Genomic DNA, 23,496 nt, shown 5'->3' with positions numbered 1-23,496 from the left:
GCAACCTTGTGTGTTTCCATTTTGTGTTGCGGTATGTGAAGCTTGTCAGGTCCTGTGAGTCTGGGTTCAGAGATATCTAGAAAAAAGCATTTTTGAGGTCAATCACGGTATACCGTGATGCCTCTGCTGGTATCCCACATAGTATGGTAGCCGGGTTAGCTGCTATGGGGTACTCTGCCTCTACAATGTGGTTCAAGGGCCTTAGGTCCTGGATAAAACGCCAAGGCCCTCCTTTCGCTTTGCGTACAGGGTACACAGCAGTGTTGCAAGGAGATTCTGATGGTAGTAGTATACCATTGTTTATTAGGGCAGTTATTGTTTCAAACATGCCCTCATCTGCCTCTTTTGATAGTGGGTATTGTTTCACTCTTGGTAGAATTGCTCCTTTTTTCAATTTTATTTTTACGCCACCAATGCTCTTGATGCAGCCAACGTCATATGGACTAGTGGTCCACAGTGATGTTGGTACAGCTGCCATGTCTTCCTCGTAAAATGGCACTGGTGTAGGAGCAGGTGCCTCTAGTGCCATTGCCGTTTTCTGTGCCACCTGCTTGTATGTTGCCTTCAACCAAATGTTAATGCTCATCCCAAACACCATCTCTCCCTCTCCATTGTCGTCTGAGAAGAGCTCCTCATCAGACACCTGTGTAAGCCTATATCCCTCTGCCAGTCCTATTACAGCTCTCCAGGCACTCGCCTCCCTGTCTTGGGCATGTACTGCGATGTAGTCTGCAGTTGCCATAATGCTCTCGATGTTCACTGAAATCATTTACCCCTCAGTTTCACTTGCTGGTGTCTCTGGTCTGAATAAGTATGCTGCTGGCCTCCTCCAAATTTTGCCCTCAATTCCAGGCAACCATGCAATTGCCTTTTCTGTCCCATATTGGAAGATCTCTGCATTTACAGGCTCAGCCCGGGCCACTGTTTGGCCACAGTAAGCCTGCAGTATTTGTCGTGCTGTGAGCATGTTAATTCGTGGTGTAGAGCAAATTATGCCCTTCTCCGTGAAGGAGATGGTCATATTCAATCTGCTCATTATGTCCCTCCCATGTATGTTTACTGGTGACTGCTTCGAGTACAGAAGTGGGTGAGACATGTCGTGATCTCCTATAGATAAAGAGATGTTATCAGTGAAGGGAACCAACCCTCAAGCCCCAGAGAATCCTTGAATGTGCATGGCTTTGCCTGACATTTTAAATTTACCCTCCCTTATGCAGGACCTAGTGGCCCTGGTGTCAACTAGGAAAGATTTTTTTTTTTGTCACCTATCGCTACCTGTATGCTTGGTTCCTCAGCAGTATTGTTACTGATTGGATGGGACACATCAAAGACATCTGTGGGCTGTCCTATTGTGGATATAGTGACTGACCGCTTCCTGTGTAAGGGTTGTGTAAGGGTTGTGTCCCAATATTGTCACCTTCCCCAGATGTGTCTGCTGTAGCGGTTCATCATTTGTTGATACTGCATTGTGCTGTATTAGTGTAAGCTGCTGTACCGGTTGTGCTTGATGTTGTTGCGTTGCTATCGCCTGTTGCTGTGGTGGTGTGTATGTTTGTACCTGCTGCTGTGGTTGTAGAGGTGGTGCTTGTTGTTGTGGTAGGCATTGTTGTATTCCTTCTTGTCGTTGGTAAGCTTGTTGTTCTCCCATAGGCCCTTGCTGCCCTTGTTTCCCCCAGGCTGTTTGGGTGGGCCTCATCCTGCAAGTGCGTGACATGTGTTCCACCATCCCGCAAACCCAACATATTGGTGGTTCTCTGGCTTGCCATGGGAAACTCCCTGTGTTGTCCTGGTACCCTTGCTGTCCGTTTGGGTAGTAGCCCCGAAACCCTCCCCCTTTGCTGTAGCCCCTCCCTCTTATCATGCCATCCCTCCCCCTGTAGTTGTTATAGTATCCATTTCCCATTGGCATATATCCTCCTTCTGCATGTGCCGTGTATGGTGGGGGCGGGGGCATCTGCTGTGTTATAATTTGGGCTGGCTGCTGTAATTGTGCTACCTGTTGTTGTGTTGTGTCTTGTACAACCGTTACTTTTGTGGGTTCTGATGTTGCCACCACGGGCGTTGCTATTAGTGCTCCTTCCATGGCATATTTAGATAGCTTTTTCTGCACCAATTTTGCCTCCTCTGCCTTTCTATCTTCCTCCTTTTGTTTCATCTTTTCCTGCCACATCCTGCAGTGGTGTAGTATAGTTAGTTGTATTTCCAGCCAGGCCTTAGTTCCATCCCCACTATTTTCTTCAGCTGTCTTTGTACTTGCTCCGGGAGCCCTTGTACTAATATATGGTAGAAAATTGCTAGTGTTTTATCCCACTGCTCCCGAGTTTCCAGGCGCTACTTCTCCTGAATCTCCTGGATGTAATCAACTGGATATTCATTCTCACGCATCTTGCGTGACGTTATAGCCCCTATGTCTGACGTGTCTGGGTACTGGACCCTTAGAGCCTGCCACAGCGCATGTCTGCAGTTGGCAAATGGCGCTCCATCATGTGATGTGTCAGTTATAGTGACCCTTGGGAAGCCCGCCCTTTTCCAAATGTCACCTGCAGCATTGCAGCATCCCCCAATATTGATATTAGGAGTCCCTTCACATCCCCCAGTGCTCATTTTTGCCCCGCAGTGTGTTTTTCCATCTCATATATCCACTTTCCTGCTCCTCCACTTAGTGATGGGAGTCTGCATTTAATATTCTCTTTATTGGCATGCTTCCAGGTGACATATTGTGGTCTGGCCACTCCCCATTCCAGAAGTGGCATTCAATTGTACACCCCCATTTCCCCCCGTGCCCGTGGGGTTATGTCGGTGTATTCATCCTCTTCCTCTGTATCGGGTAATTCTTTCATCATATCAATATTACAGTTAATTGCTCTATCGTCCCCTTCATTCTTCCTCCCTCTCCTTTTACCCTCTTCTCTCACTGTGGGCGTGCTTGCCTGTTTTTCCTGTCTGCATCCTGGGAGGTCCCTAAGTCTGTCGACATATGGGGTGTGTGCAAGGGTTTGTATCAGTGGGCGTCGTGCTAGAGATTGTATTGTTAGAGATTGTGTTGTTTGTACTGGTGTCTGTGTTAATGGTTGTGACCTTCTCCTTGCTACCTCCTTTACCTGCTCTTCACCTTTCTTATCTTCTTCGCTCCTTCCGCATGACCATGGTGACTCACAGTTGGTGCATGTAATGTACAGTTTGTCTAAACTTTCCCCATTGCCATCTCCTCCATTTTTTCCTAAACATTCTTCCTCCTCGCTGCAAAATCCATCAGGAAAAGACAATCCCCATTCTGTGCGTTTTCCACCCACTGTCACCGTCCTTAAATCGATTAAGTCCGCTTCCTTGTGCTCTCCTTCTTTAATAGCTGCCCCTTGTGTTGATGTTGTAGCCACCTCCGAATCCTGGCGTGTGTATGTTCTTACTCTGTGCTCCACCCTCCTATCTCCACTCTCCTCATCCTTTTTCCCTATTATTTCACCACCTATTTCCGCTCTCTTCCTTTTTAGTTATTCCAACACCTCCTCACTTACCTTCGCTAATATCCTCTCTTCCTCTTCCTTCCTTTCCCATTTGGCCCTTTCCCTTTTTAATATGCTCTCTATTACTTTACCTTCTTCATATTTCCGGGTGCTTTCAGATAGTATTTTCTTTTTCCACAGTTCCATTTCCCTTTCTTTCTCTTCCTCCCTCTATTTCACTTCTCGTTGCTTCGCTCGTGACGCCCTCTCTGCTATTGCCTTCATCTGCTCCTCTTCCTTCTTCCTCTCTTCCATTCGTTCCTTCATCCTCTCCTGCTCGTCCCTATTCTCCTTTCTCTCCTTCTTCTTTCCTCGTGTTTCTTGCTTGAACTGTCTGATCAGTGCACTTCGTGAGTCTCTTAATTCAGCCAACCTTTCCTCCAGCATTTCTTCCTCTATCTGTGACAGTTGCCCTTCTCTTGTCTTACTCACCTCGGTCCCTGTCTGTGTGATACCCATTTCATCCTTTGCCATCCTCCTCACTGCGTCCTCTTCTTCACCTGTTAGTGTCCCTCTGAGCTTTAGGAGCACCTGTGCTGCTACCCATTCGTCTGGTCCTATGGTTGCGATGTGTTCCCCACTTTTCATACCTCCCTTCGTGCCTGCCTGTGTGGAGTTTAAGTCTATCGTGCTCCTCACCTCCTCCCCCCTCTGGTAGCTATCTGTAGGGGCATAGGGTGGAGGGCTGTATGCGGGGTTTGAGTACCCCTCAGCGGCTGTCAGTTGTGGTCTGGCGGCTTCTCTTAATTACGTTACTGGGTACAATCCTCCTTCTTCCTTCTTCACTACCTTCGCCAGAGGCATATCTTCTATCCCTTTCTTTTTCACCTTCTCTTCTGATACTGTACCCGATCCTTCTTTCTCCTTCTTGCTCTCTTATGCGCATAGTGCATTGCTGCTCGCCGTGCCCATGCCCCCTCCGTTCGGCTTCTCCTCTTTGCCTCCCTTTGTTTCTTTGCTCCCTTTCTCCTCTGCTGTCCCTTCCATAGTAAACATCCCCATTGCCCCTGGTCTGACTCCCTGAAACATCTTCCATAAGTTAAACATCTCTATATGGTGAGCTAATTTCCTTCCCTTGTACGTGTTCTGTATGTATGTCAATAGCGAGTGTTGGGTGTATGAGTCAAAGTTGGCGTGAGGCGGCCATGGTGTCAGTATTTTGTTGTCTGTTCCTTGTGTCCAGTCGATACTGTACTTGATAGTTTTCTCCTTGTATGGTGATAGTGACGTGCAAATGTCTTGGAGGGGTGTATTTAAAGTGTTTCCCCTCATTCCAGACCACGACCCGTAGTATGTGGCCATGTTACAGTTTTGTTTTTCCCAATATCAACCTTCTTTACCTGGCCCCGTAAACTGGGGACTTCCAACCGTCCGCTGAAAAGTAATACAATTGCATATATACAGTTCTTTTTCCTTTATTATTTGTCCCGCTTGATGTCACCAGTATGGCCCCCCACAGCCGTGGCGCATGAAGCCCCCTGCGGCTGCGTGCCCTGTGTGGTGTGCTTTTACAGCCGCCCCACCTTTCCTTCTTCTTCAAACCTCTCCCTCCCCTTTTCCAACTCCCTTGCTGAGCATGACCGGCGTTCTCCGTGCGCAGCCACCTCTCCCATTTTCGCCCCCCCCTTATCGAGAGTTGCTGGCATTCTCCGTGCCCGGCCCCCCTCACCTCTTCTATCCCGTCCTTTCCCACTTCCTATCCCCCGGCCACCCTTTGATCAACCCGGGATGGTCGCGGTGTCCTATACAAGCCCTGCGGGTGACATCACCACCTTCTGCAAACTATTACCGGTAAGAAACCTTTATAAGATGAAAAGAGCGCACAATATGTTTTAACCCTTTTGTCCCCCGTACACCCCACAGCTGTCCTCCCGCTTCAACCGGAGCAAGGAAACCCACAATAAACTCTTACAATCGGACCGGACACGCTGCGTCGCCTTGCGTGTGATACGCCCCCTTTCTCTGGTAGATTACCAGCCAATCGTCTTCCGCACTTGGGAACAAACTAACTACCTCCTGCGGGGAAACTTCATCTACCTAACAAGCTTCAACACTCAATTAGTAGGGATCCTCATCTACTCATTGATCTATAATGCCAATTCATAGGAAAGGCACACCCCTTCCCTACAGATGCCCGCGATCTGAACAAATCTGTGCCTTCTGACAACCATACGTGGTACCTTTCGGCTCCACCCAATTCGCTCTGTGACGCGGTAGAAGACAGCCCTCGTGCCTGTCCAGCCACCGCTCATTTGTCTATCGTCACTTATTTATCAAATCTTTTGCAGCACACTGTAAACACCTCCCGCCTCCCTTTTCACAATTCCTCCCCCCTCCCGCACATCATTACGTTGCTTGTTGGGTGTGTCATACTCACCAAGTCCTCTTGAGGCGGGGCCGCCCGACTGCATGCACCGTTCCAAAGCAGCTCAACACCTCCCCTCGTCTGGACCACGCCTAGACACTCGCCAACCGCGGGCGGGATACTTCTCAAGTCGGCTCCCGAGGGCCAATATCCAGTTTGCGCTGTCCGGTCTTCTCGCAGTTCCGCAATGGTCCTGTAGTCCATGCAGAGGGGGCCATGCTGCCGGGTCTCCCCGTTGCAAGAGGCCTTGGAATGGTGCTCTCAGGGTAATAAACCTCAAACAGATTTCAGCAGTGCCTCCAACTTGTCGGGGTGATCTCCCAGGGGCCGGCAGAGCTGTCTGCGGACGTCCGAGGCTGGGGAGGCCCCAACTCCTCCCGCGTCCCAAAAGGCGTATGAGACACACACAAGGAGCAAGGTAACTACTGCTGTTTATTAGAATAATGGCAGGGATACGCTCAGACCGTATGCATCCGGAGAGGCTCTCGTCGTTAGCGGTGCTCGCAGGCCCCTTTTACAGCAGTATGACTCGCTACTTGCGTCACCTGGGAAAATCATCACAAAACCTATCGCCACTTCGGGTTGGTTCCCCGAGTGGTAGGGTTAGTATGGATACCCTATGGGAAGAAATGTTAGTGGATGAGGATGGGTCAGGTGGTACACTTGGGCTGTCCCTAACAGTTGTTACATTGGAATTGTTACAAGGGGACCTTTGGTGATTGGCTAAGAGTAATAGCGTCAGTGATGAGCCCCCCTGTATTCTGATTGGTTCTCCCGTGAAAGCCCCCAAGCCTGGGACCATCGTCGTTCCAAGCTTGCGGTGTACCTGACATTAGCAACAATGTCCAACTATGTGTTTGTGCGGACAATGAATAGGTCTGCTTATGGGCTGGTGAGCAGGTCTTTCCCATCTCTGTAGGTGTCCAACTTGTCGCTTCATTGTTGCAGATTGTGTCCCAGACATGGGACCCTGGCGGTTCTCTGTCTCGTACCTTGGCACCTTGTCAGTTCGGCTTAGTCACGTGTGGGGAGGCCGTAGCTGGATTAGAATTATGAGCATTAGATTTTGTATTTTGTCTCTGAGGGCTTGGCACCTGTAGGTATAACCTTGGCGCTGGGCGCGCGGCATGAGGGTTGCAACATCGTGGCCTTGGCTGTGGGCTCTTGTTGGGGCTCGTTCCGCATGGTCAGCACTTGCATTTTGTTCTGGGAGGATTTTCGTTTGCGAGGCTCCTGCCTGGGGACTCTTGCTTGCGGCCTACTTGGGCCTAGTTCGTGGGTGGTGGTACATAATCCATACTATGGGGGTCGCAGGGTGACAGAGTGTCATACGCAGTATTAGATGTACATGGTGGCATCTTCATAGTGATAGGTAGCAAGAAAGCATCGGCAAGCATATACATGAGCTCTTCAGGCGTCTTGCGTTTCTGCGGTGCTGTAGAAGGCCTATGTGAAAAATAACAATGATGCATGTCTGTGTGTATGTCAGTCCGCTACGTCATAGCACTAAGTATATTCTTCGTGTTGGTTGGTGTGTGAGTGACCAGTGTGCATGGTGGCACGTGTTTTCTTGTCTGTTGGCTATGTCGTCATGGCATCTCTAACGATGTGAATACTTGCGGCTGTTGTTCTAGTCGAGCTGATCCATGTCGGCGGTCTGCTTGACCCGGGCATGCTAGTGGGCATACACTTTGTATATGCATGTTTTTGAAGCAGGATACTTTGTCATCTGGTAAATAAGTGAACTCATCTCGTGGGGGGTGCCTGGGCTGTGATCCCCTAGGCCATGTTCTGGATGAGATTGGGGGGAGGGTGTTATCCCATTCTATCACTTTAATATGACTGCGCTATGAGCTGTCACAGTCAATAAGGAAAGAGCAGGCAGGGACAGGTGAAGATTAACTCATTTTCAAAAAAACTAAAACATTTCTTTTTTCTTTATGGTAATTTTTGTTACATTTTTTTAATTTATTTACCTGATTTAATCAAATGAATGATTTTTACAAAAGAAGAAGAAGACGTAAAAGAAGAGTTTTCACATTAGCTAGAGGGCTAAGATTTGTTTCAGCGTCTGTGCTGCGGCGCGTGTCCAAGCAGTCCTTTCCGCCGCTCATTAACCTGCCCCACCACAGCTCCTCGTCTTTGATGTAGGAAACAGATAGATGTGGTAGCAAATATTTTTCTCCAATTGACTTTGTGCCTTTTAAACAATCACTACTGAACACATTTTTCAATTTATTTTGGAAAAACGTCTTGTGGGAAACAAACTGAGAGACAGATGATGTGGAACGCACATGTGCAACATTAGGAACACCAATCAACCCCAGGATTATCCACTTAAGACAATGCTGCACGAAAACTCTGATACCGATTTAAACCCCACAAAAACAGAGCAAGGGCCCTGGAAAAATACATGACACTAACAATGTCGACCACAGTACCAGAAGAAACCCAAATGTTAGAATAAAGTTAACCAAGTACTCATGTACAAACCCGGGGTGCCTGAATCTCTCTAAAACAAACTTGTGAGATACTCAAAATGTTTTGGGTGGTTTTGACCTGCCTCATGGGCATGCTACAGGCTTTCTGGTGGATCAAAGCCTGCCTCGGATTTGGAGCCCAGTTTTGAATCTTGCAGACAATCGGGTGGCTTCAAACTTGTAAATAGAATGTTTTAAGGGCCTTTTAATGAGACTAGTAAAATTCCTGTTTCCTTTCTGGGTTTTGTTCGAATTTAACCAGTATTGGACAGGACAGGAAGCCAAATTGATGATTTTGGTTGTGGGTGTTAGTTGCTGTATTTGTTGATCCCTGTTTTAACAACTTTGGCAATTTCTTTTTTTTTTTTTTTTTTAGTGAAACCGATTTTTTGTTGTCTGCCAGTAATTCAGATGCACTTTGTAATAAGATCCTCGATTCCAAAAATGACATCATGTGGGCAGTCAAACATTTTGTAATGGCTCCTTGTCACAGGGGTAGCAAAATATCCTCCAGCATTTTGGTCATTTGAGACATTCAAATATTTTTGATGTCTTACATTTGGGGGTTCTCAGTAGATATGTTTTAAAGAAAATTGTGTTAATCTCAAAAGAGCATCTGACTAAGTAGGCATCCTAAAATATTTGTGCATGTTTCCTGACATTTCATTTCTGGTAATAAAAAAAGTGTAGACTGGGAGAAAGCTTTATGTTTTGCTTCCCATCATTCAGCAAGATTGTGTCCCAGGCTATTCGAGGTGGCACTGTTTTTGCTGCGCATAGTGCATGCTCAGACACTCCTAATACGGCTCCGTGCATGAAAATGAACATCGTTCATGTAAATGTCTTCAATAAAATACCAGTCAGTGACTTGTGTATCACCAAATTAGCAAAATGCACTTTCCCTCCAAAGTAGGAAGGTAGGAATACAATACCTCGGTACGGTTCTATGTTGAACCGCACACGCATCCGTGTTTTTGTTTTTCATTTGCGCAATTGTATGTTTGGGCATCCCTGCAGAATTTAGATGAACTAACTTGTGCTCTGGCCACAAGTAACTTTTAGAAAGTTGGTAAAATAGTCATATGTGCACCACTAACAGAGGTTGTATATGTTGACAAAGAGCTAATGTTTGCACTCTCACATTTCTTTAAAAAAAAGGTTAGACTATGGTACATACAATCCGAAGAGTACTTACTGCCAGGATGTTTATACAATGTACCCTGTGACCTCTTGAATTTCTGGAGCTGATGTGTCCCCCCCACAAGGGTGACCCCTCCCCCAACAAATCGTCACAAACGAAACTGAATGGTAGCAGCAGCAAACGCAGGTCTTCCGGATGGTTTGGAGGCCAAATTGCTGAGTTTTGACCCCAAGAAAGAGGGACAGGGAGCATCACGGGAACCCAAGATGGTGGCTGCTTGTTAGCTGGTGGCACGTTGGAGGTGGACAGGGACACAAGACTCCCCCTGTTGGATCTGACTGATGTGATAAGGAGAGGTGGGCCCTGGCGCACGCCCGTGGTGGTGCCAAGTGGCGGCCAACCGGGGGGAGCTGAAGCAGTGCGGTTGTGCTGTGGATGTCTGAGAGGAGGGAGCCTGGTGCTGTGGATGTAAAGGGGCGGGAAGGACCAGTGTAGCTGGAGCGGCCATCATGTAGTGGTGGTCGGTACTGACTGGCGAGCCTTATCGTTCGCCTTGAGCAGGCTGGGTGGTGTTGAGCCTCAAATTGGGGGCCACATAGGGCATCTAGGATAGGGAACCAAGAGAGGGGCGGCAGGAGGCACAACCTCAAGGAAATATGGTGAGGGGTGTCTGCAGTGGCCAGAGGACCTGAGGATCTGTGGAATTGGCCTGAGTCAGAGCTCCAAGTACTAAAAGCTAAGTGCCTTCCATCATACCTAACAAGGTATCAGGGCATGTTGTGTCTGACTGGTGGGAGAACGAGGGGAAGTCTTGCAATGCGTCTGTGCTTGCAGTTGGCGTGACGAGAGGTCTGGAACATGGGGACCATATTGCATGTGTAACCTCTGGAGAGCGTCTTAGACCCTGGAAGGTCACTGAGGTTCAAACCGATCGATGCAAAATAATGTCTGCACCACCAGCCAAATCAAAAGGCACAGGATCGGGGAACATGAAGCAGCTGTTACAATCACAGGAACAAATAGGGAAGAAGCAACCCATCCATGTATGTGCACAGGTTCACAAATCTGCATTGCCACAATCACTACAGGAATCGCTGGACATCCCAACAATGAATAAATATTACAATACTCCAATGAAGACAAGCGCCAAATTGTCGTTAAATGGTGGTAAAAAAGCCAAAATCTGCTTAAACTTGTAAGTGTCACAATACTCCAATGAAGACAAGCGCCATATTGTCTTTAAACATCACTATTTATTCTCCATGGTGTGGTGCCACAATATGAAGAATAAATAGTGATGATAAAAGACGATTTCGGCGCTTGTCTTCATTGGGAGTATTGTGACACTTACAAGTTTAAGCCGATTTTGGCTTTTTTACCACCATACTCCAACAAGACGCGACAACCGGATTATTCAAGACATTGGCCCTCATTACGACCCTGGCGGAGATCGTGGTGCAAAATGCACCATGGAGCACGGCGGAAAGCTGCCGATATCGCCATGGGGGTTGGCGGATTTACCGCCCCATTCCGACCTTGGCGGGGCGGTAAATCCCCAATCCCCATTTTACCCTTCCCCATTCCCATTTTTGCCCCATAGGGTATAATGGGAGTGGGGAAGGAGTTAATTACGCCACCGTAAATTACGGTGGCGTAATTAACGACGAGGTCCCGTAGCGCCATGGATTTTTCCGCCCGGAAAAAACGGGCGGTAAACTCACCATGGCGCTACGGGATCTCGTAGTGGGGCGGACGGGTCCGCCGCGAATAACGCTGGCGTAGACCCACTCCGCCAGGGTCGTAATGAGGGCCATTGCGATTGTAAGGTCGCCGAGCAAAAACAGTAGAGTTTCAAAAGGCTCTCTTGTTTTTTATCCCAACAATGAGGGCAGACCTGATAGCCATGCTGCTCGAGCTGAAACAAGAAATCCAGGGCAGCACAGATAAGCTTGCGGTGTCAATAGCGGAACTCAACATGCAAATAAAGGCAACCAGGACCCGACTGGAGGAAGTGGAGAACACAGTAGGGGAGCAAGCCCACAAACAAGCTCTCCTCACAGAGATAATGGACTGCATGTAGCACCAAATGGAGATTGTCATGGCGAACCAGAAAGACGCCAAGAACCGGGCGCCGGGAAGCAACACTAGAATTCGTGGGATATCCAAGCATGTGCCGGAGAAGAAACTGGGGGAATTTGTGAAGGGTCTGATTCGACCCATCCTGAAACTCCCGACAGGAGATGAGATCCTATTGGACCGAATCCATCGAGTATACACTTCCTTCAAATTGAAAGACAAGCTATCTCCAGATGTTCTGACCAGGTAGCACTTTTTTTCACCAGAAGGACAAGATAATGCAGGAGTGCAGAAAGCAAACCAGAATTATGTATAAGGAGGCCAGACTAATTATGTTCCAAGATCTATTACAGACAACTCTGTTCCAATGAAGGCATCTTAAGGTGGTCATATCGTGGCTCTGTGAAAAGATTATCTACTGGAGGGGTTTCCCATGCCCATTGTTTTTCGAGGGTAGGGAGAAAATACAACATCTCTAAAGAATATGATAGGTTATCTATAACACGCTAAATACCCAGAGGTTTCTAAGCGCAGACCCGGGGATCGAACCTGCGTTGCTCTGTGTCATCTTGCTTCCAAGGCGAGCATGTTGCCCCTGAGCTATCCTCCTGAGAAGATGCATCCTCCTTGATGGCTGTGGAAGAGCCTGCTTATGCAAGTGACAGCACTCATCAACAACAGGAGCCAGAGGAACCTACAAGAAACCAAGGCAAATTGAAGGGCTCACTGAATAGAGCCAAACCTCGGCCAGAGAGAGACCGTTCATGTAATCGTAGTCTCTCTGGGTAATTAGGACCATTCCTCAAGTCACCCAGACTGGTGGTAATGACTTTCAGAGTAACCTTTTCTTATCCGCAGGGTCTGGATAGATGGGGCTGACATGAGAAGTATGCTCAAAACTAGGTTGGGTGGAGGAGAGATACAAAGCTACAGTGGGCCTCATCACGAATTGGGCGGTATCACGGCTGTGATACTGCCCAACTGTAATAATAACGTTAGAGCCCCCCGGTCCGGCGGTATTATCGCTGGATCATGGGTTGGGCGTTAATTGTAAATCCCCAACCCCATTGAGTTCATTGGATTCAATGGGGCATTTTTCCGCACTAATACCACACACGAATACAGCTGGCGGTAATACCGCTGAAAACGGGGTGCAAAATGGGACTTTCACCTCCAGAAAAAAGCTGCAGGTAAAACTGCCCATTTAGCGCCCAACTCGAGTTGTGATTCAATTGTCATCTTATGCTTGCTGTATGTTACTTGTTCTCATGTAAAGCACTTTGGATTAAAGGGCTAAATAAATTCAATAAAATACAAATACAAATACAAATACAAATATAAATACAAATACAAATACAGTAAAACCCTTACTGCTGCATTTGAGGGCTACAGCGCAGCTCGTGATGAGGCGCAATGTCTGCTCAGAGAGCGAAAGGTTGTAGGGGGGCAGGAGAGTGGGATAAAGAGGGGGGCTCCAGTCTGGCCCCTGTGAATAGGACTCTGCCCATAAGGCTGTGTTCCTGATGAAGTTAATCAAGACACAACGCAAAGAGTCCAAATATCATGAATGTTTGAGTGTTATATTCTGCAGGTATTTGTCCATTAAGAGATGGTTATGTGGGTGTCCAAAAACCTATATGGTGATATAGAGCCTGAATAATAATCGGAGCAAGTTCTTAATTAACCTAATTTAAATTCACAAAAGATGAGCTCATCATTTGGGGGGACTTTAACTGTGTGGTAGACCCATATATGGATAAAACCTCCCCGGCTTTACCTTCGGATTGATGGAACTTCAGGGCAAAAATGAAGTTGTTGAGGGAACTAAACCTGATAGTAACATGGTGGCTCCACCATCAGGGGGAAGTAGACTACATGTTCTTGACCACTTCCTCAATGATTCCCAAGACCTCAGCGATAGACATAGAACTTATGCTTATCGCTGACCATGCACTAATCACACTAACTCTTGCACCCCCTCTCTCGGAGTGTGCACAATAACAAATGAAAAGTGCAGTATTGAGAGACCAGGTGGCTAGGCAACATATAACAGAAGTAATAAACAAATATTTCAGAGAAAAATATCAGGGTTCTATGAAGCATGGGATGCTGGTAAAGACGTATTCAGAGGGGAGTTGATTGGGAAGACAGCTGAATTAATGAGTGCAAAAAGGCCAAATATGCAAAGAATTCACTGAAAACACTCCAAGCCCTACGAATGTCTTGATCAAATATAGAGGCACAACATGCAGGTCCATTAGCTCAAGCAGTCCTACACATTAGGCAATTTTACTATGCAAAAGAGGATAAAGCTAACAGAATACTTGTGGTTTAACTGAAACATATAAAATCAAGCAATCACATTGGGGCCTCTTTGGCTGTCTTGAGGGGATCCATCCCTGAGGCAGTCGCCAAATGGATGGCTCCTTTAATTAATCTGTTTGCTCTCTCCACAAGTCCATTTGCTTGGGGATGATACAGCGCTGCTTTCCTCTGGCAAATGTTGTGTTTCCGCAGGAACAACTCCATGTCCCTAGAAACTACCTGCACCCCATTGTCTGTTACTAACTCCCTGGGGTGCCCTTCCCTCTGAAAGAAAGCGGTGAGGACTTCTATCACATTGGCAGTAGTGATATTGGGGACAAACTCAGCTTCCACCCACTTCGCCAGGTAGTCCACCATCACTATGCCATATTGATGTTCGGGCGTTATTGCCTCCAGTGGTCCAATAAAGTCCAGCCTTACTTCTGACCACACTGTTTCGGGGATCTCGGTGGGAATCATAGGAGCTTGTCTGATCTTCAAGCGTTTATCACTGTTGAGACACTCATGGCATTTCTCAATCGTTGTGCGAATCTCCTGATCCATGGAAGGCCACCAGTATGCTTCTCTCACTCTTTGTTGTGTCATGTTGTTCCCTAGATTCCCTGCGTGGGCTCTGCACAGAATGGTTTTCCTCATTCCTGTGGGTGGTATTACTTGGTCGTATTTCATGATTATGCTGTCAGTCTCTGAAATTTCCTCTGCCACTTTCCAATATGGTCTCATTCCTTCTGGCACTGCCCTTTCATCTGGCCATCCATTCCTGATCCATTCTCTGATTCTCACCATGGTGGGGTCTTTCCCGTCTTCTTCCATCCAATGTCTTCCGCTCAGTTCCAGATAGTCTGGGGCATTGAGGTCTATGATAGATGCTACTATGCATTCTTCTTGCAGGAAAATGGTGACTTTGTCTTTTCCATCTTGACATGCAGTCTGCCTGCAAATTCTTCCACCCAGATATGTGCTGTATCTCGAAGGTATATTTCTGCAGCTTGGCTGCTATGCGTGCCAACCTGGGTGTCGACACCTTAGTGCCTCCTGGACTGAGCATGTGAATAAGGGGCTTGTGGTCGTGACCTACTTGAATTTCGTGCCCCATACGTACCTCCAGAAGTGTTCCACGACCCATGCACAGGCCAGCATCGCTTTCTCGACTGTGGAGTAATTTTGTTCAGCCGTGGATAGGTCTTTGGGGGCGAATAGAGGCAAAGGCCACTACGTGTTCTCTGTCTCCTTTCTTTTGGGTGAGAACGGCTCCTAATACATACGGTCTGACATCGCTGGTGATGACTGTACACCACTCTGGATTGAATGGTTGTAGGCACGGTGCTTCCACTATGTGTTGTTTGATGCTTTCTACCGCTTCTTCTGCGCTTCTTGCCATGTGAATTATGACAATTTTTTGAGTAGATCACGAAGCAGTTTTGAAGTTTCCGAGAAGTTGGAGATGAATGTACCATAATATTCTGCCAGTCCTAGGAATTACCTCACATCATCCTTATTGGTAGGCTTGGGAGCTCTGATTTGATTAGGTTCTGCTTGGGGCTTATGCCTTGTGTTATTTTGTACCCCAAATATTCGACTTCCTGTACTTTCAATACACATTTCTCATACCTTAACTTCACTCCAGCTTCTTGCAGCTTGGTAAGGACCTTCTTCAAGGTGGAATCATGTGTTTGCTCGTCCGCAGTGTACACCAGGATATCATCCTGGAAATAGGACACGTTCTTTACGTCCCGCAGTAGTGCGTCCATCATGCGTTGAAATGCTGAAGCTGCAGATGATAGGGCGAACGGCATCTTCGTGAACTGATAGGTGCCAAACAGGGTGATGAATGCGGTCAATGGCTTGAAGTCTTTGTGTGACTGTATTTGATGGTACGCGTCCATCATGTCTAACTTGGACAACACTCTGGCTTCCCTCATCATGAGGATTAGCTTGTTGATGCTTGGCAGGGGGTAGCTGTCTGCAATTACTTCCGGGTTCATACTGCGGAGATCAATGCATACCCTTAGATCTTGTGAATTTCGTTTTTTTATAAGCACAACCGGGCTCTGCCACTCTGATGCTTCGATTTCTTCAATGGTGCCATCCTTCACCATTTTGTCAAGTTGATTTCTGAGCGTGTCTCTTGTGGTCACAGGTACTGGCCTTACTCTGTGTTTGACGGGGACTGCGTCAGGGCCATCTTAACAGTTTCTGGGGCCCGGGGCACAGGCAGCCTATTGCCCCCCTCCGAAATCCATGTCCTACTGCCCACCACCCCCTCGAAACCCATGTCAACCCCCCCACCCTTGAAACCCATGCCCTCCTCCCAATCTGAAAAATGTAAGGGATTACATACCTTGAGTCAAATTTAACAGATTCTTGTCTAAGCAAATGCCCTGATCATGCATGGTAATCCCCATTACTCCAGCTCTCCTCTTTCATCACCTTATAACAGATCCAGGGCACACATCTCTACATGTGTTGACGGGACAGGGGGTACATTTACATTTCTCTAGTTTCGGCTACAAGCTCCCATCTATAGGAAAAAACACTTATTTCGACTTGTAACTCAAGCCCCCATTGGGCAGCCTTGCCACTCTCTCGCTACAGGGCAGAGTATCTCTTTTTCGCACTGTACGACCAGCCCTCGCCATTTGGCACATACTGATACTACACATATCTTTCCCTCTCGTACGCAGGTCTCTCTCTGTTCATCCCTATCTGTGTATCTCCCTCCATACAGCATGTATGCGTGTGTGCAGCATTATCTCTCTACCTATAGAGACGGTGAAAGAGAATGCCAGACTCTTGCTCAATCTGCATAGGTAGGTCTTGAGATAGGCTTTAGTATACACATAAAGTAAACAACATGGCAAGTAGTAGCAGTGGGCTTGCACAGATGCCATATTGCCTGAAGCAATAGCTCCTCGCTAGAAAACATTACTATTTGGAAAGTGACCCCCCCATAAAGGTGGTCGTGGAGCTCTTTCTGTGTCATGAGTCAGGCTGGCATTCAAGAGATCATGTGTGGAACGCCTGGGTGAGGGAGGGGAGTACTTGTCAGCAGTCACCGCCCCGTGCTGACACGCCATACTCCTCATCCCTCTAACCCCACTCATCACTACCAAGTACAGGGTACACAATCCCTCTGCTGGTTTTAGGATGCAGGTACAGTGCCAGGGATACTTGGTGCCTACACCCACACCATGCACGCCCATACCTTTCCTAAGATTGACTCTACATACATTCCTTAGGCCGTCCTCTGGGGGTCGTTGCAGGACTTTCTGCATGTTAAATCATTATATTTCAAGCTGTAATGATTAAAACTCAAGCGATATTTGGAGCATAGCACGCTGGCACCCATTGACAAAGACAGTCCCTTGCTTCTATTTGACCCAATGCAAATGTTTGGTATTTTGTGAAGGCATGGGAAAGGCACTTCCCAGGCAGGGCCATAGTGGTATTAACTGGTCATTGATGGCAGCAGTTGCAAAATGGTGTGGTACCTGGCAAATGCCTAATACTTATACACAAGCTAAAAACTATTGGCTTTGAAAATGCGTGTTTTTAACAGGACTTTGGTGAAGGACACATAGAGTGCTTATAAATGGAGTGGCTGAATGCAACCTGGTTAAGACATTTTTTATTGCACCAGTAGCGGGTTTCCGACTGCTATGAAGTCATTAATTCTCAGAAGGCTGCTTTGAAAAAATACTGGCATGCATTTTGAGTGCCTCGTTTCATGGTAAGGCTTGATTAAAGTGCGCTCAAAAAGCGCACACGAGGAGATGTTTTGGGATTGGAGGGGTAGGAACCAGGGCCATTTTAAGCAATCTTGGGGCCAAAGGAATGAGGGTATCCAGAATAGCTGGTCGTGCCCCCCTCGTAGCGATCACAACTGTTACTTTGGCATATTACCTCACAGTGATTAAAATAGCCAATGGTACTCCCTTTCAGTCCCCTTACCCGCTTCATTTTTGCTATAATAAGAAAGATAAATATCTAGCATTTCAAGGCCAACAGCAGCAGTCCACGAGAAGGCTACTTGCATTCTACAATAGGTACAGGACACTCATCATTAGCAGCCATGAGGAAGGTACACGAGTCATAGTATAAATTTAGGACACAAATCGTATGTAAAAGGTGCACATAATCAAGAATAGACAGATGACTCAGATTAGCTCCCTCACAGAATGCAAACATACTGAAGTATGGATATGAGAGATCAATTGGAAGCAAGGAGAAAGATACACCTACAATCGAATAGATAGTGGAGGAAGATTAGAAGCTACCAGGAAATTGCACGCATCCAGTCAGAAAGAGATTAGAAGAGGGACATGTGGTTTTGAAGTAGAGTTGCCATTAGAGAGCAAAGAGCTGGCAGTGGTGTGCAATATATCAATGCTCACTATTATTATAGAGGAAGCAACATTATAGCTAATGAAACCATGTGTGAAGCTGTTATGAAGATCATACCCTGAGAACAACATCACTCAGAAGGATGAAAATTGTGAATTGTTTAGGGACAGGCAATTTTGACATATTAGCAATGCCAGATCAAATGAGAGGCCCAGGATTACACATTGGTTAAAAGGTGAAGCTGGAATTTGCACCCACTCTGCAATTTCTGCACTTTACCACTTGCTTTTCTAGTATGCACGATGAACTAAAATAATCCCATTTTATAGATCTGACTTAGAAAGTAGGCAAATCACATACCCTAACATAATAATTGTAAAAACAAAATGTTATACAAACTTACAATGCAAAATGGGAATGATTCTAGCTTCATTGCCTCGATCATCAAGGGAAGTATATAGCTGCCAACATATTATTTGTTGTGATCCTAAAAGATTACATCTGGGTTTCTCTTTTATATTTTAATGCTTTTAATTGGCTCAAAACACAGCCATGTGAAATTGTATTTATAAACATAGACATAAACCTTTCGATTGTACAAAAAAAGCAATTTTCTTTGTGCCAAATGAGCATACCTTAAAATATGCTTCCCAGAGGCCTACAATACCTGATTCCGCTCTCTTTTGTCTAGAACCCCTTCTGCTGACATGACTTACATAAAAAGTCAGATCAGGTAATGAATGGGCTAAACAATACCCTCAGCATGTGAGAAGCCAACCTTGTCAAGCAAGACAGTACAGTAATGTCAGTGAAATCAGTTGATTTGTCCACGATCACTGTATAATCTGCTGAGGAACCAGAATAGAAGCATGAACGCTTTGGTTCCACAGTCTTGAATTTGCATACCTAATCACTTCTTGGACTAACACTTTATAGTCTTCATTTGAGGTGGCTTCCTAGGTTTTACAAGCCTCCATCTATAGAAAATAATTTCTAGACCTTGACCATACTGATGCTATATCAGTTTATTTTAATAGCAACCACAGGTACAGGTATACTGCTGAAAATAGCACCTGTTGCAAAATAAAACAAGTAAACATACCTGCAGATTTATCAACTTAAAACATAGGAAAGGCTCACTTGGCCTTGCTGGAATTCAGTATTATTATCTTGCATGTGAACACCAATCTCTGCAATTAATTCTTAACACACTGAGCTATCTTCTGAACCAACGCGGCACTCATATTTAGCAGTATGCATTTTAACTTTGGCTATTGCACATGATCAATATAATTCCCATAGAAAGGTAAGATTGCTACAGGAGTTGTAGTGAACACACTAACTATGTGTGGAACAGTGAACACAGAAAGCATTACAGGATGAATTGATCAGAGCAGAAAATATATTTGTTACAAAAGACAGGCGATAGGTTCAGAGCCTCAGCAACACGCCATACAATATCGTGACATGTGCTATTTAAGTTTTGTAAACAATGGGCACTAACTTCTTTAGATTAGACACCCTTGTGGGGGCCCCCCTCCAAGGTGGGGGCCCGGGGCAAGTGCCCCTTTTGCTCTCCCATAAAGACGTCACTGGATTGCGTTGGCTTTGAGTAGTATTTTGTGGACAAAGCCTTTGATGTGTCTAGGCCCTTCCAAAAACAATTTTGGATAATCTTCTCTGACCACTGGCGCTCCTCTTGAACTGACTGACAACACCTGGTCCTCTGTGCTGGGGTCAAGCTTGATTTGTAGTTTAGCCTGATCATCTCAACCTAACACTGTTGGGCCTCCTTGACTGAAGTTTATTCTTGTGGTGGTCTCTCTCCCTTTAAACTCTTTTCCTTTGATATAGCGCAGTAGGTCAATGGATGCACCACTGAACACTTTGGGCTTGTGCCGGGTGCTGAATACTTTGACTGTTTCTGTGCTCATCATCTCTTTGTATGTGCGCAGGGGTAATATAGTTAAGACTGAGCCTGAGTCCGCCATGACTCTCGTTTCCAATCTGTTTATTTTGATGGCCCAGTGAGGCTTTTCTCTCCTGGCGTGTGGGCTGTTTATCATTATGACAGTAGGCCTCCCCTCTTCATCGGCGCAGGATTCCCTCTCTATGTTGTGTTCATCATTGACACTGGTGACTTTTCTGTTCCGCCACCTGCACGCGATTGAAAAATGGCCTATCTTTTTGCACACTGAGCATTCTTTGTCCCTTGCTGGGCATTCTTTGTTGAAGACTAAGTGTTTGGTGCTGGTGCATCTGTGACATTTTAAGGGTTCTTTCCTTCCCCACTTCCCTTCTCTCTTATCGAAGACCGGTTTCTCCTTCTTTGGTCGGAAAGCTATCGTTTGTACTTCTGCAGTGCTGTGTCCGCTTGCATATTCTTTCCTCCTTCCCGTGTCTCTTCCACTGCTCTCACAATTTTGATGGCTTTTTCTAGCTGCAATTCTTTTTCCAGAATGAATTTGTCTTGCACCTCCCTGCTATTGGTATGTACCACTAGCATGTCGCAGATCAAACCTTCTGCGTTGTTTCCAAAATTGCACAGTGCAGCTAATTCGCGTAGTTTGGTTACGTAGTCATCCAATGGTTCGGACGCTTCCTGTTTGCGGCTGTAGAACCTTATCCGGTATTCTCCTTACTCGCAAATCTTTTGACTATTCTTCAAACCGCCTCCTTAAAAACATTGTCATTGTCGCCAGCCACTGGTTCAGGCATGAGACTTTCAAACACGCTTTGGCCTTCGACGCCCAGGGCATTCAGTAGCATGGCTATGCATCTTGCCGCCGTGTAGCCTGCGCCACACAAAGCCTCTAGGTACATGGTGAATAAGGGTTGCCATTGTGGCCATGGGATGGCAGGCCTGCCTGGCGTTTGAAGAAATGGTGGTGGTGGTGTTGCTCCTTGCATGGCTCCGCGTGGGTTCAAGTCTTGATCCTCGTTGCCAATTTATGTTGCAGAATGAAGAGTGGGTTTCTGATGGAACTTCTTTATTCTCTTTTCATCATCAGCTTTCTTGATGCAATTAAACTGCATATAAACTGTGGGCAACAAGCCCTGCAAACAAACTCTCTGTAATGCATGTGATAAAGTCCAAGGCATAAATAATGGTCAGTCTATAGAGGCGCACCAGGAGCTGAACCTGCTCTGTGCTCTCTGCTCCAGATTGTCCCTTCGCACACGGGAGCTGCAGCTTCCGCCACCATGCGCGTGATCACGTGAGACCGGAAGTCTTGCGATATCTCGCCAAAGTGCGAACAAACGAAATATGGAACAGAACTATCGTACTAGGCCTGATGACATTTCGGATAGTGCAAGACCTATGACATAGAATGAAGGAAAGGGGGCAGGGGAAAGGGACAGACAATACATAGAGGAGGATAGCGACTAAAAAGAGACAGGAGTACTAAACAAAGAGGGGGGAGGGAGGAACAGATAACAGAACTGTCGTAATAGGCCCAAAAGCGTTTGCGACAGTGCAAGTGTTGTGACGTAAGGTGAGGAGAGAGGGGGAGGAAAGCGAGATCAGGTAATGAATGGGCTAAACAATACCCTCAGCATATGAGAAGCCAACCTTGTCAAGCAAGACAGTACAGTAATGTCAGTGAAATAAGTTGATTTGTCCAGGATCACTGTATCGTCTGCTGGGGAACCAGGATAGAAGCATGAACGCTTTGGTTCCACAGTCTGGAATTTGCATACCTAATCACTTCTTGGACTAACACTTTATAGTCTTCATTTGAGGTGGCTTCCTAGGTTTTACAAGCCTCCATCTACAGAAAACAATTTCTAGACCTTCACCATACTGATGCTATATCAGTTTATTTTAATAGCAACCACAGGTACAGGTATACTGCTGAAAATAGCACCTGTTGCAATACAAAACAAGTAAACATACCTGCAGATTTATCAACTTCAAACATAGGAAAGGCTCACTTGGCCTTGCTGGAATTCAGTAGTATTATCTTGCATGTGAACACCAATCTCTGCAATTAGTTCTTAACACACTGAGCTATCTTCTGAACCAACGCGGCACTCATATTTAGCAGTATGCATTTTAACTTTGGCTATTGCACATGATCAATATAATTCCCATAGAAAGGTAAGATTGCTACAGAAGTTGTAGTGAACACACTAACTATGTGTGGAACAGTGAACACAGAAAGCATTACAGGATGAATTGATCAGAGCAGAAAATATATTTGTTTACAATCCCCTGGGATCCTAAGGTCATAATTTTGGGAGACTCCGGTGAGGAAGGTGCATACCCGCTATGAGGGCCAACAGCCAAAGTGGGCACACATCTTTTGATGGCAGCCAGGCTGACACCGGCACCATCGTGGAAGGTACCTGAGGGCCTTAACATAGCACAGTAGAGGGTTAGGATTTGGTCATTGATAGCCATGGAAAAAAATAACTGCAATCCTAAATAATGCATATCAAGCATTGTATAGCCCATGGCTCCTGGTAATTACCATGTTACAATCCCGTGAACATTTATCCCACAAACTGCTAATAACGAAGAATGTTGCCGTGGTAGCCTCGGGTTGAACTGGCCTATCATAAGGGTGGAGGTGCACAGACTCATCCTGGACGATTTTATATATGTGATGAGGGATTTATGTGATTATTGCGACAGCCGAAAATGGCAACCTATCTTTTTAACCCTTTACACCGCATGTATATGCGGGGGAAACCCCCGCAGGCCCCACCCATATTAATATTATACTCTAACCCCCCCCCACATATATATGTGGTGTAAGAGTGGTTATAAAAAAAGTCTGCATTTTCGACCGTCGCAAATCCCAGGTCGACATTTTTGTACGATTCCTGTGATGAGTGCTGCAGGGGGACATTCGGGTTGTGCTGACTAAAAATGTAACGAAAATCAACTGGTGATGTATTGCTCATTTTCTTTCAATGTGTTGATTATGTTTGTTTTGGTAATGGGGTTATAATTAATTGTAATAAAATATTAAATAAAGCCTGGAAAAATACAAAATAAAAATTGATTGTAAGGGAATTGAAGACATTTTGGTTACATTCTTTAACTTGGCATATTTTGCTTCACAAATCAGTTTTCCATAATTGCAAAGTTTTTGTTAGCTTTTTGGTGAAAATGTAAATCATGTGCTTCTCAATTTTGTGGTGGGTAAAGCCTCAAATAATTCTCAATGTATGTAGCTTTATAGCAGGTGAATCTTCCACCGCAGTCTCTCTATATCTAACAGCATCTTTGGGTGGAAAAAGGTCTATATAGTA

This window comes from Ambystoma mexicanum, chromosome 4q (genome assembly GCF_040938575.1).
Source record: "Ambystoma mexicanum isolate Mex_15411 chromosome 4q, UKY_AmexF1_1, whole genome shotgun sequence".
Lineage (NCBI taxonomy): Eukaryota > Metazoa > Chordata > Amphibia > Caudata > Ambystomatidae > Ambystoma > Ambystoma mexicanum.
This window is presented reverse-complemented; position numbering follows the sequence as displayed.